The sequence below is a fragment of the Quercus robur genome, chromosome 2 (genome assembly GCF_932294415.1).
Source record: "Quercus robur chromosome 2, dhQueRobu3.1, whole genome shotgun sequence".
Classification (NCBI taxonomy): Eukaryota; Viridiplantae; Streptophyta; class Magnoliopsida; order Fagales; family Fagaceae; genus Quercus; species Quercus robur.
In genome coordinates, this window is record NC_065535.1 from 55,442,201 (window position 1) to 55,454,005 (window position 11,805).

The 11,805-nt window shown below is 33.7% G+C and overlaps 1 long non-coding RNA gene across 1 annotated transcript; it reads left to right on the forward strand.

Annotated features, from left to right (window-relative positions):
• LOC126714073 (uncharacterized) lies at positions 1–2,457 on the forward strand. The gene is made up of 2 exons (XR_007651534.1): positions 1–230; positions 2,029–2,457. It is a non-coding gene; the product is annotated as an uncharacterized LOC126714073 (long non-coding RNA).
• The last annotated feature ends 9,348 nt before the right edge of the window (positions 2,458–11,805 follow it).

Genomic DNA, 11,805 nt, shown 5'->3' on the forward strand with positions numbered 1-11,805 from the left:
TAAGCAGGTAATGTATAAAAGCAAAAACACATCGAAAAACAAACAACGGAGTCTTTTCTTTCTCGCGTTCTTCTCTCCCAAATTGAAAACCTAGCAAGAGTTCTTCTTCTTCTTTCACCGGTGACCCAAGAGAGAGGAGTCAGCATTCTCTCCTTCAAGAACTCTTTCAAACCTGACGACCCAGATTCTGTCTCCACTCTCAAGTGAATCTCTGTCACTGACCTGTGACTGTGAGCTTTCTTCAATTCTTTTTACTCTTAGTTTTTTTAAGTCTTATGATCTTATCAATTTGTGTTTGATATTGGGTCCTTCTTCTTTTTTTTTTTTAATCCTAAAATTCCTAATCTCTACATGTTTGACGGTCCTTGGATATTCAAATCCTTGCAAAATCTTGGGTCTTTTGCTTATAAAATTTCAATCTCGTCAACTCTGTTTCAAAATCCTCTTATCCATGGCTTAGTTCCAATTCGATGTTGAACCAACCAAAGTCAGATAAAGTTGAACTGAACTCCTGAAGAGCAAGCAGAGGTAGAGCAAATAGCATTTGCTTCAACCTTGGCAGCAGGGAAAGAGGCTACAGTGATTGAGTTCTGCTCACCAAAATGCAGGCTTTGCAATTCGTTAGTTGATTTTGTTTTAGAGGTGGAGGGTATAAACTTAGATTGGCTCAACATTGTCATGGCAAATGCGGAAAATGAAATGATCTTATATATAAAGATATACAAATTTTGTGGCTGGTTTTAGCTTGGTCGTTGTATACAGTTATCTAGCATTTAATCAACAAAACCATGGGGTTTCTTGTTATATTATTTTAAGCATATTGTCTATTTCTTGTTTAAGGCTCTTATATTATGCTAGTGCTATTCTGTTTTTGTGGTGTTATTACTAGTAGTCATGAGAATGCATTACCAAGTTGTTTGTCCTGCCGAGTTTGACACTACGCAATTTTGAACTTCAACAATTATTGAAGTTATTAATAATTAGGAGGCACCAAGAATATACCTCTTGGAGAATCCATGTTGTCTGTCAACTTAGACTTTTGCAGATGATTAAGTATTGAGAGAAAATATCTGGGATCATTCATGTGTTTCACTTATTTGTTTGTTTGTTTGTTTTTATTCATTTATATATTTATTTATTTTAATCTCTTGCAATTGCCTAAGAGGCCCTTGATCATTTATGATATTTTTTCAGTATTTCAATTCTCTATCTTGACCTTAAGACCTATTTAGAATAGGCTTAACATATGACCACAGCATTTGTGGATTTTACTCAAGTAAATCTTATTGTGCTCGGTTGTATCATATGGTTTATGATGGAGAGCATATACCAGGTTTAAAGTCCAGCTGGTTCCAGGATCTTGCTCTTTGATAACAAAAGGCCGGTATGACTATGTCACTATGTCTTGTCTATTTTTCAGATGATGAAAGTGTTGAAATTATGAGATTTTTATTAAATATTTGGCAAATTTTGGAACCAGATTCACACATCTGATTTGTTGGGAATAACGTTTTTGTCACAATGAGTATGATTATTGCTCTCATATTGAAGGATTCCTGAAGTAACTCGGTATTAACATCCCAACCATTTTTATCGTTAGGGCTTTGTCCTTGATGATATTGGCTCCATTCTTGAGGGTGGAAAAGTTATAACAACCAAATGATATTGTCCTTGACCTTCACTTAGTTGTTTATTTTCCTTTTTTTTTTTGGTGATCTCGTTGGGGCTTTGCATAAGCATAAGTTTGTCCTCAAGATCCCTCCCCCAGTACTTGTGTTTTGCAGTTTCTCTTAAATAGAAAAGTAAATAAGATCTGCCCTGCCTATATTTTGGAGAGGTTTGTCTCTAAATCTTTCAGCTGAGTCTTTTTCATTTGGAATTTCAACTGTTTGGCCCTTCACAAAGGAAATTGAATCTCTCTGTTCGTTATACAATCTTAATTGCATTACCTATGAAGTTGATTATGACATCCTTTTAAAGAATTTCAGAGGAAATAATTTTTAATTGTATGTGTTTTGTGTGTGGCAGGGCACAGGTTGTGGGATGGCCACCAATTTGTTCCGAGTAAATACTGTAACACACTTTCACACTCCTTTATGTGATAAAATTGCAGGCTGCTATGAGAAAATTGCAGAGAATGCTATTAACCTTCCCTAAAGTACTCTTGGTTGCAAGTAGAGCTGCCACTGCTGTTAGAGTTACTGTTGTCAAAGCTGTTCATAACCAGATGGATGGGAAATATTGCAATACAAATGTCAAAGAGATTGCCTTTGTTTGAAAGTGTAATTTTTAGTATTTTAATGATGTCACCCCAATGAGCAAAAGCTCATTGGAGAGAAAGAGAGAGAGAGAGAGAGATTAGGTTAGAGGTTTTGTCAAACACAATGTAATTTGTGTGTGTGTATATGTATATCAGGTTTTGAAGGTTTTTATCTTTGTTCCTTTTTATTTTCCCCACATTATCAATTTTCTCTAAACTTAATGATTTCTTGTGGGGTACTTGATGCATGAAGCTCTTTTATCATGTTTTCACTGTAATAATGAATCGTAGGCCTGATACCGGCCTTGTCTAGCATACGATCAAGCACAACAACCCTAGAGCTTTATCTAAAAGTTTAGGGCCTAAAGTTGCATCTTTGAATTGATCCAAAAAGGGGGGAAAAGTTGATATGCCTAGACCAGAAAGTGTAACATAGGACAGAAAACCATATTTTAACTTTACTATTTGTAATTCTTGTGGTTGGGCTAATTTTTTGGGATGTTTATATTGTTTTAGATTTTAGATCTAAATTTTTGTTAATAGCTTTTAAAATGAGGAAAAAGCTAAAGCAATAATTTTTTTTTTTTTTTAAATTGCTATTGTGATAAGCGATTATTAATAAGTAAAAAAGTGACTTTAGTGGTGGGCCCAAATATAAAAGTACGATCAGATGTGATATTGGTACTGTCCAATGTGACGATAGAATTGTCAAATGTGAGAGAAAAAATAGGTTACCACCGAATGTGACAAAGGTACGGTCAGAAGTTATGTTGGTACTGCCCAATGTAATAATGGAACTATTAAATGTGAGAAAAAAATAAGATACCACTAAATGTGACAAAGTACAGTCAAATGTGATGTTGGTACTGCCTAATGTGATAATGGAACCATAAAATGTGAAAAAAACTAAAGGAACCACTGAATATGACAAAAGTAAAGTCACATGTGATGTTAGTATTGCACAATGTGAGGACAAAACTGTTAAATGTGAGAAAAAAAAAAGGGAACCACTAAATTTGAAAAAAGTATTGTCAAATGTAATGTTAGTACTGTCGAATGTGATAATGGAACCATCAAATGTGAGAAAAAAAAAAAGGGAACTACCAAATGTGACAAAAGGACAATCACATGTGATGTTGGAACTGCACAATGTGAGGATGGAACTGTCAAATGTGAGAAAAAAAAAAGAATCACCAAATGTGACAAAAGTACTGTCAAATGTGATGTTGGAACTGCACCATATGAGAATGGAACCTTCAAATGTGAGAATGGGTTAGTCTCAAATCCTAGTAAATAGGTCTTACTTACATTGTGCTTAATTGTTTTTAGCTTTTTTATTGGTAATTTTTGTTATTGTGGAAATTTTTTGGGATGTTTATTTTGTTTTAGATGGATCTAAATGTAATAATAATTTTATGAAACAAAATTGCATAGACACTTTAGTTAGGGTGGTTATACCTGTGTCGGACACAGTCATTTGACACTTCCGCACACGTGGATCTAATGAAAATGCCTAAAAAATATAAAACCTAGTGTAGTAGCCTTGATTGATGACTATTTCATATTGGATCTATAGTTTCAATTCAAGTGTTTACTGAAAATTTTAAAATTGTCAACAATCTTTGTATTGGATTTTTTGCATAACTTGCTAATTGTATAGTCACCCTATTTCCAACCTTAGACACTACAATAAACACACAATTGTGATTAAGTTGCAGATGTTGCATAAGAACAATTAGAGAGCACATAAGGTTATACATCTTTGGTTTTATAGTATATATAAATAATAAAAATATAAACATCAAAAAAGTGACCTCAACTATGTTATTTTATAGGGAGGTATGCTCCTGAACGTGATGGAAGCTACCAAGCGAGATACATAGGAAGTTAATTGGTATATTCAAATATTTGTGGAAGAAACCAAGATAATTCCAGCTTTTTTTTTTTTTTTTTTTTTTTTTTTTTTTGTGAACAAGAGTAATTACTGTGGTCAGGCTAATTTCTTGGGATTGGTTTTAGATTTTAGATCTAAATTTTTTAATAACTTAAAAAAAAAATTACTATTGTGATGAACGGTTATTAGTAAGTAAAAAAGTGACTTCAGTGATGAGCCCAAATGTAAAATTATGGTCATATGTGATATTGGTACTGCTTACTGTGACGATTAAACTGTCAATTGTAAGGAAAAAAATAGGGTACCACCGAATGTGACAAAAGTACGGTCAGAAGTAATGTTGATACTACCCAATGTAATAATGGAACTGTCAAATTTGAGAATAAAAAAAGGGTGCCACTGAATATGACAAAAATAGAGTGAGATGCGATGTTGGTATTGCTTAATGTGACAATGGAACCATCAAATTTGAGAAAAAAAATAAAGGAACCACTATATGTGACAAAAGAACTGTCATATTTGATATTGGAACTGCACAATGTGATAATGGAACCATCAAATTTGAGAAACAAATAAAGGAACCACTAAATGTAACAAAATAACTGTCAAATGTGATGTTGGAACTGCACAATGTGAGAATGAAACCGTCAAATGTGAGAAACAAATAAGGGAACCATCGAATGTGACAAAAGAACTGTCAAATGTGATGTTGGAACTGCACAATGTGAGGATGGAATCGTCAAATGTGAGAGAAAAAAATAAAGGAATCACCAAATATGACAAAAGTACAGCCACTTGTGATGCTGGGACTGCACAATGTGAGAATGAAACCATCAAATGTGAGAAAAAAAATAAGGGAACCACCGAATGTGAAAAAAGAACTGTCACATGTGATGTTGGAACTGTAGAATGTAAGAATGGAATCGTCAAATGTGATAAATAAAATAAGGGAACCACCAAATGTGACAAAAGAACTATCACATGTGATATTGGAACTGCACAATGTGAGGATGCAACACCTCGAATGTGAGAAAAAAAGTAAGGGAACTATCGAATGTGACAAAAGAACTATCACATGTGATGTTAGAACTGAACAATGTGAGGATGGAACTGTCAAATGTGAGGAAAAAAATAAAGGAAGCACTAAATGTGACAAAAGTACAGTCACATGTGATGTTGGAACTGCAATGTGAGGATGGAACCGTCAAATGTGAAAGAAGAACTGTCACATATGATGTTAGAACTGCAGAATGTGAGAATGGAACCGTTAAATGTGAGAAATAAAATAAGGGAACCACCAAATGTGACAAAAGAACTGTCACATGTGATGTTGGAACTGCACAATGTGAGGATGAAACTGTCAAATGTGAGAAAAAAAGAGTAAGGGAACCATCGAATGTGACAAAAGAACTATCACATATGATGTTGGAACTACACAATGTGAGAATGGAACTGTCAAATGTGAGAAAAAAGTAAGGGAACCACCGAATGTGACAAAAAAACTATCATATGTGATGTTGGAACTACACAATGTGAGGATGGAACCGTCAAATGTGAGAAAAATGTAACCTGATATAACAGGTTACCTGCTAGTGGGTACCGTACCCCCCCATTTTTTGAGGGGGGTATGGTAGAATTACTCCAATAACTTGATATCAATTATTTTAGAGTGCCAAGTCAAATAAGATTAAGGCAAAAAATTCCAATCCATATCAAGCATTGTTAAACAAGGAATTAATCAAGTAATCATTCATAACATAACACCCTTTTTTTTTCCTTTTTTGGAGAATCATATCGGAGCACCTAATATGTAATTATTCACTCATTCTACACATTTCATTTAAGGTGTTGCACCTCTTGAATCATCATGTAGCAATCTAAGTGTATGTGTGTAAAGCTCCCTTTTGGAAACTTGATCCCTTACAACTGCCCCTCCACCCACGAGAACTTATACTTGTGATTGCCCAACCTTACTCTTGCAGCAAAACCAAGCTTATTGTTAAAGTTGTTCATAAAAATTGGTGGAGCAGCTTTCTGGAATTTAACCATGTTCACATTAGTGATCTTACAAAGCTTTTCCTTCAGGTCTATTCAAGTTACAAATGACCCTCGGAACAAAAACAAATTGGATCCTGAAGCATTGTCATCTAGACAGGGGTCAAGGACTGGACCACCTTCAGCACTAGCACTACAAGAAAAAAAAAATCTTTATTATAATAAAAACAAAAATCATTGCAATAGTTTATGTGAGGTATTGCAATAAAATTTGAGATAATAAATTTGTGCAACAAAAAATTCCATTGCAATAAACTCTAAATATTTTAATGATAACTTTGATACAATGATATATATGTTGTTGCAATAAATAATTGCTGCTTTGAATATCTTGCAGTAATAGACTACTACTTCATGAATCTTATTATAATAGATAATTTATTGCAGTGATATATTCAGTATAATTTTCTAAAAGCGTTCTGGGATTTCAGTGTTGCACACTTTGAATTTGTAGAGCTTTGGTATAAATATTTGAGATTATATGGGTATTTTTTTTATCTTTGTTTTTAACTTTTTGAGTATTTTCCATTTTTTTTCTAGACTAATCCAAAAGGAGGCGTGTCACGGTCGTTAACCAATTTCTTTATGTAATTTTATTATCATGATTTGTATTAACAACAAACCAATAACAACTAACCACCTATGATTTGTTACTTATAAAAAAAATATTTGGTATAATAGAAAATTATTAAATGTTTGTCATTACAATGGATTGTTAAATAATTGATATCAAATTATTGCAATGATATCTTTGTTGCAGCTTCATGTTTGTCATTGCAATAGATTGTAAAATAATTGATATCAAGTTATTACAATGAAATATTTATTGCAATAAGCTATCACTTTGAAATTGCATTGTAATATATTACAAAAATAATTGATATCAAGTTATTGCAATGATTTATTTATTTTAAGTTATTGCAACAAATTTTCCCAATACAATAAGGTATTAAAGATTCCATTGCAACCAATAATAATAAATTATTGCAATAATTTACCACTTTTTAGTTACTATTGCAACAAATTTTAACTTGTAGAAGTAATATTGTATCTAATATCACTATACTAATTTTGTTGTATTAACACTTGACATAGTAGACTTATTTTGGTGTAGTGTAGGTTTTCATCATCCCTATAGTAATAAAAAATAGGGGTCAGGCTTAGGTTTAGTGTCTAGTAATACTAGACCCATTAAGATGATGACATGTATTTACTTTTAGATATGTGCCACCATCTGACCGGATCCAGTACACTAGATGCCCTGGACCTAAACCAAGTCCTAAAAATAGAGCATTCTATGAGTTTTGAATTGGATAGCTACAAGGAATTGTTTGGAAAACGTGATGACGAGGATCATTTGTTGGTTTGCCACGTTATAAGAAAACATCTCAACACTCCCGTTATAGTCATTGTCCTACTGTAATCGCAATTTCACATTGATGGGTTGACAAATGTTGAATTAAATTTGATACAATATATCTCACTAGTTTCATTTGCAATTAAGGTTAGTATGGATATCCTGTAGAAAGATTTCAAATAAATTCTAATATGGCCAAAAACGAATGATCTTCTGCCATTGTTTTAGTCTTTTCCTAATATAGCTCCTATTAGGCTACTACATCAATTAAATTGTAATTGTTAAGGAAAATTCTAATAAAGGAAATTTGTTGATAAGGAAAATTCTCATATTAGTAGAAGTATTGATATTAGCCCAACCCTTATTCGCTCATATGCTTCCCATCACTATCTTGAATATCCTCCAACCCTTATTCGCTCCTATACTTCCCATCACCATCTTGAATATCCTCCAACCCTTATTCGCTCCTATACTTCCCATCATCCACATCGGAGCTATTTATCATCAAACTCATTTTAAACCTCTTCACATCATCCACATCACCTGATACCTGACACCTTATTGCCTTCACGTTTCTAAAATCACCCGGCATCCCTCCATGCTCTCTTTTTGAAATTATATATGGAAAAAAAAAATTGGAACAATTCTATTAATGATGATGTCAAAATCGTCAGTTGTTGTCCATATAAACCAATACGAGCTCGTCCAACCTCCTGCACGATCAATGAAAAGAAAGGGAATCCTCTTAGGTCGTCACTGATGTGGTGCCAACCACTGAGTCTTCGATGATAAAGTCAATGAACAAAGCTTAGGAAAATAGAAAGAATTTGGTGATCAGAGTAAGAGATGATAAATGTGTGATGCAAACCTCAATAGACACGCTTTGAGACCCAACAAAAATATTGGAATACTTGCCCAAGAAAGCTAAAATTCAGATTTTGATAGAAAACCCTGACCCAACGTTTATAAGTGAAACGCGAACCAAAGGTATAAGTAACACCTTGACCCAATGATTATAATTGAATCACGAACCAAAGGTATAAAGTTTGAACGCCACAAGGAAGAATTCCTGATAAGTTCACAGTTCTTGAAGAACCAAAAGAAGGGCAAAGCCTCACCTTTTCTGATTTTTATTCAATAATCTATGAAAAACGTTTACAGACTTAGAGGACTATTTAAAGGCTCCATAAAACTTGACAGACAAGAAAATATATTCTAAAATAACTCCTAATTGATACCTAACCATATCAGGAATAAAGTTTGACCTAAAAAACATTAAATGCACCTAAAAACAAGGAAATAAATCACATAAACCTAAAATAACGTTTTTTACATAAAAATACCAAAAATAATAAATTACAATAATTAAATAGTAAATTGTGTCCTACATCAATGTGCATCTATCCTGTCTAGGGTTGGGTTGGTCCTATAAATAGGCTCACCTTACTAGCCATTGTCCTCCTTGAATGGTGACTTGAAAGCTTGTTTGGTAACGCCTTAGGCCTATCTAATTCGGCCTTAATGGAGGTTCCAACGGTATTATCTCTGATATGTAAACGTCGGGCATTGAATTGCTGACTTTATGATACTCCACCTCGTCCAAGGCTAGCTTCTCTGGACGAGGATAATTATTTGGTCTATCAATTAATTTTTTTTTTCTTGACTACAAATTCTTTAAACTTTGGGATTGTAAAATATAACATTTCTTTTCCTTTTCTTTATTTCTTCCTAGTTATATTATTATTTTCAAATATAAGAATCAAATAAAAAACATTAACAAAGTTAAGGCTAACTATATCTACATGTTTGGATACTTATATAGTTAAAAAACGGGGGATTAAATTAGAGGCAAAAACATCATTTTGGTTCTTACATTTTGGGGTCACAATTAATTTAGTTCCTACATTTTAATAGCAGTCAATTTGGTCCCTGTTATTTTTAAGTTGCAGTCAATTTGATCTCTATCGTTAACTTACAAAACGAAAAATGCCAATGCGGCAAATGGTTTGTCTTGTTGACGCACACATAGATAATATAATAATATAAAGTTAAATATTTAAATATTTAAAAAGCCACCTAAGCATTTAATTAAAAAAATCCATGTAAAAAAAACAGAAAGATGAATTGAAAGAAAAAAAATTATTAATTTTATAACAATCTTCAATTTCTTTTATTTTCTTCGGCATTATTAAAACTTTTCTTAGCTTCCAAATACAATTCCCAGCAACACAACAATTTAAAATTAAACCACATAGACTCCATTTTCTTTCATATTCTTCTCTTTTTATCTATTTTCCTAGCAATTTCACACAACTACCAAAACCACCCCAGATTTAACCATTTACAGCCACCATTAATATCCAAACCATTGAAGGTTGAACCACCTTTTGCCATTTCTAATCCAACAATGCATTCAAAACCACAAGGCCTAGATCTTTCCGTTGATATCGAATCCCAATCACCCATCACGAAGTCAGTGGAGGTAAATCTGTTCCGGTGAGTTATTGTAATGGATGAGACCCACTTCTCCTCCTTGCATCGTCCACGGCAGTGTACTCCGCGTCCACGGTTCCCCTTGGCATCTATTGTTGAATCCTCACATGAAGCCACCGATGTCCCCTCTTGCTCCACCAGGCTCAGCCACGGTTATTGGAAAAATATATTTGGATTTTTGCTTGTGTGTGTGAGAGAGAATGAGAGAGAGAGGCGAAGAAGAAAATAAAAGAAAGTGCTACGTACTGGACTGTTTGGTTTCAAATTGTTGTATTGTTTTTTTTTTTTTTTTTTTGGGTAGAAACATGGAGTTCATAATATTAAATAGAAATAAGTCTGTTATAAATTCTGCCCTCTTTATCATGGGCTATCAAGTCCTCCACCACTATAGGCTAGTAAGTTACAAATACTTTTACAACCCCACCCCCCATGTTGGGGAAAAATCCTGATTCCCTGTGTGTGAATTAAAATTAAAATATATAACTATCGAGCAATGGCAATATTATGGAAACAAAAAAAATTCAGCAAGCACCACATAAACACAACCACACAAGAACACCAAATCTTACGTAGAAAACCTTGTAATGTAGAGGGAAAAACCACAGGACAGCTCCAAAAAATATCCACTATGAAATAGAGATTACAACTATCAAGTTTATGCTAAACTTGAGTCACAATAAATTGGATATACAACAAATAAATCTCAAGGAGTATATACAAGCTCACCACAAAGCCAGAAGCAAAATCTTCCTCTAAATACTCCAACTCTCCATGTTTGTAGCACTCAAAAACTCCATGAGAACTCCACCAATTTATCTTCCTTGTGTGTAACTTGAGCAAAGAAAAATGTCTCTTTTTTCTTTTTCACTCTCTCACACTGTGTTTCTCTCCATCTCTTCACATGGACAATACCTCTCAAGTGGCTGAATATCTCTGTGTTTTTGCTCACTCTAGAACTCAAACAAAATGGCCGAAACTCTCTATTTCAGCTCTCTGTTTCTGCTTCAGTTCACCACAAGGCCAAATGGCCTTTTCTTCTTTCTTTTCCTTCTTTTCTCCTCAATGTGTCTCACACACTTGCTCAGCTTTGCATTAAACCAAAAGCTGACTTTGGAAGCTTGAGGAAGCAAGCTCATTAAGAGGCATGGCTGACTTGAAGACTTTTGGAAGCAAGCTCATAAATGAGCTTTGACAATGCATGTGGGCTGGAATCCAAAGGTGTCACATGCACCCAACACCCCAACCCAACCCAAAGTAAAAAAGTTTTAAAAAAAAAAAAAAAATGGAAGTGGAATAGCCACTCTTGATAGTTTAGTAAATGTAAAAAGAAAAAAAGAAAAAGAATTAGAGGTATTTTTAAAACCCTGTGCTCATCTTTTTAACAAAGGTGACAAAGTTCGTCCAGATTGTTGTATTGTTTTTTTTTTTTTTTGGTGAAAAGGATAATACATTAACAAAGAAACTAACTGCCTTCCACAACAGAGGCTACGAGCCTGTTTGGCCAACAAAATTTGGTCACTCAATTTCCATTACTCATCACTCATCACTCATCACTCATCACTCATAACTCATCATTCATCACTCATCACTCAATTTTTCATATCCGTTTGCCTTCATCACCCAATTTCTATCACTCAATATTTTTCACACTATTCATGGACCCCACAACTGTTACTGTGTCAGACCACTTCTGTTTTGTTACTCGCGTACCATTTTCATCCCCATCAAAATTTCTCTTTTTCTCAT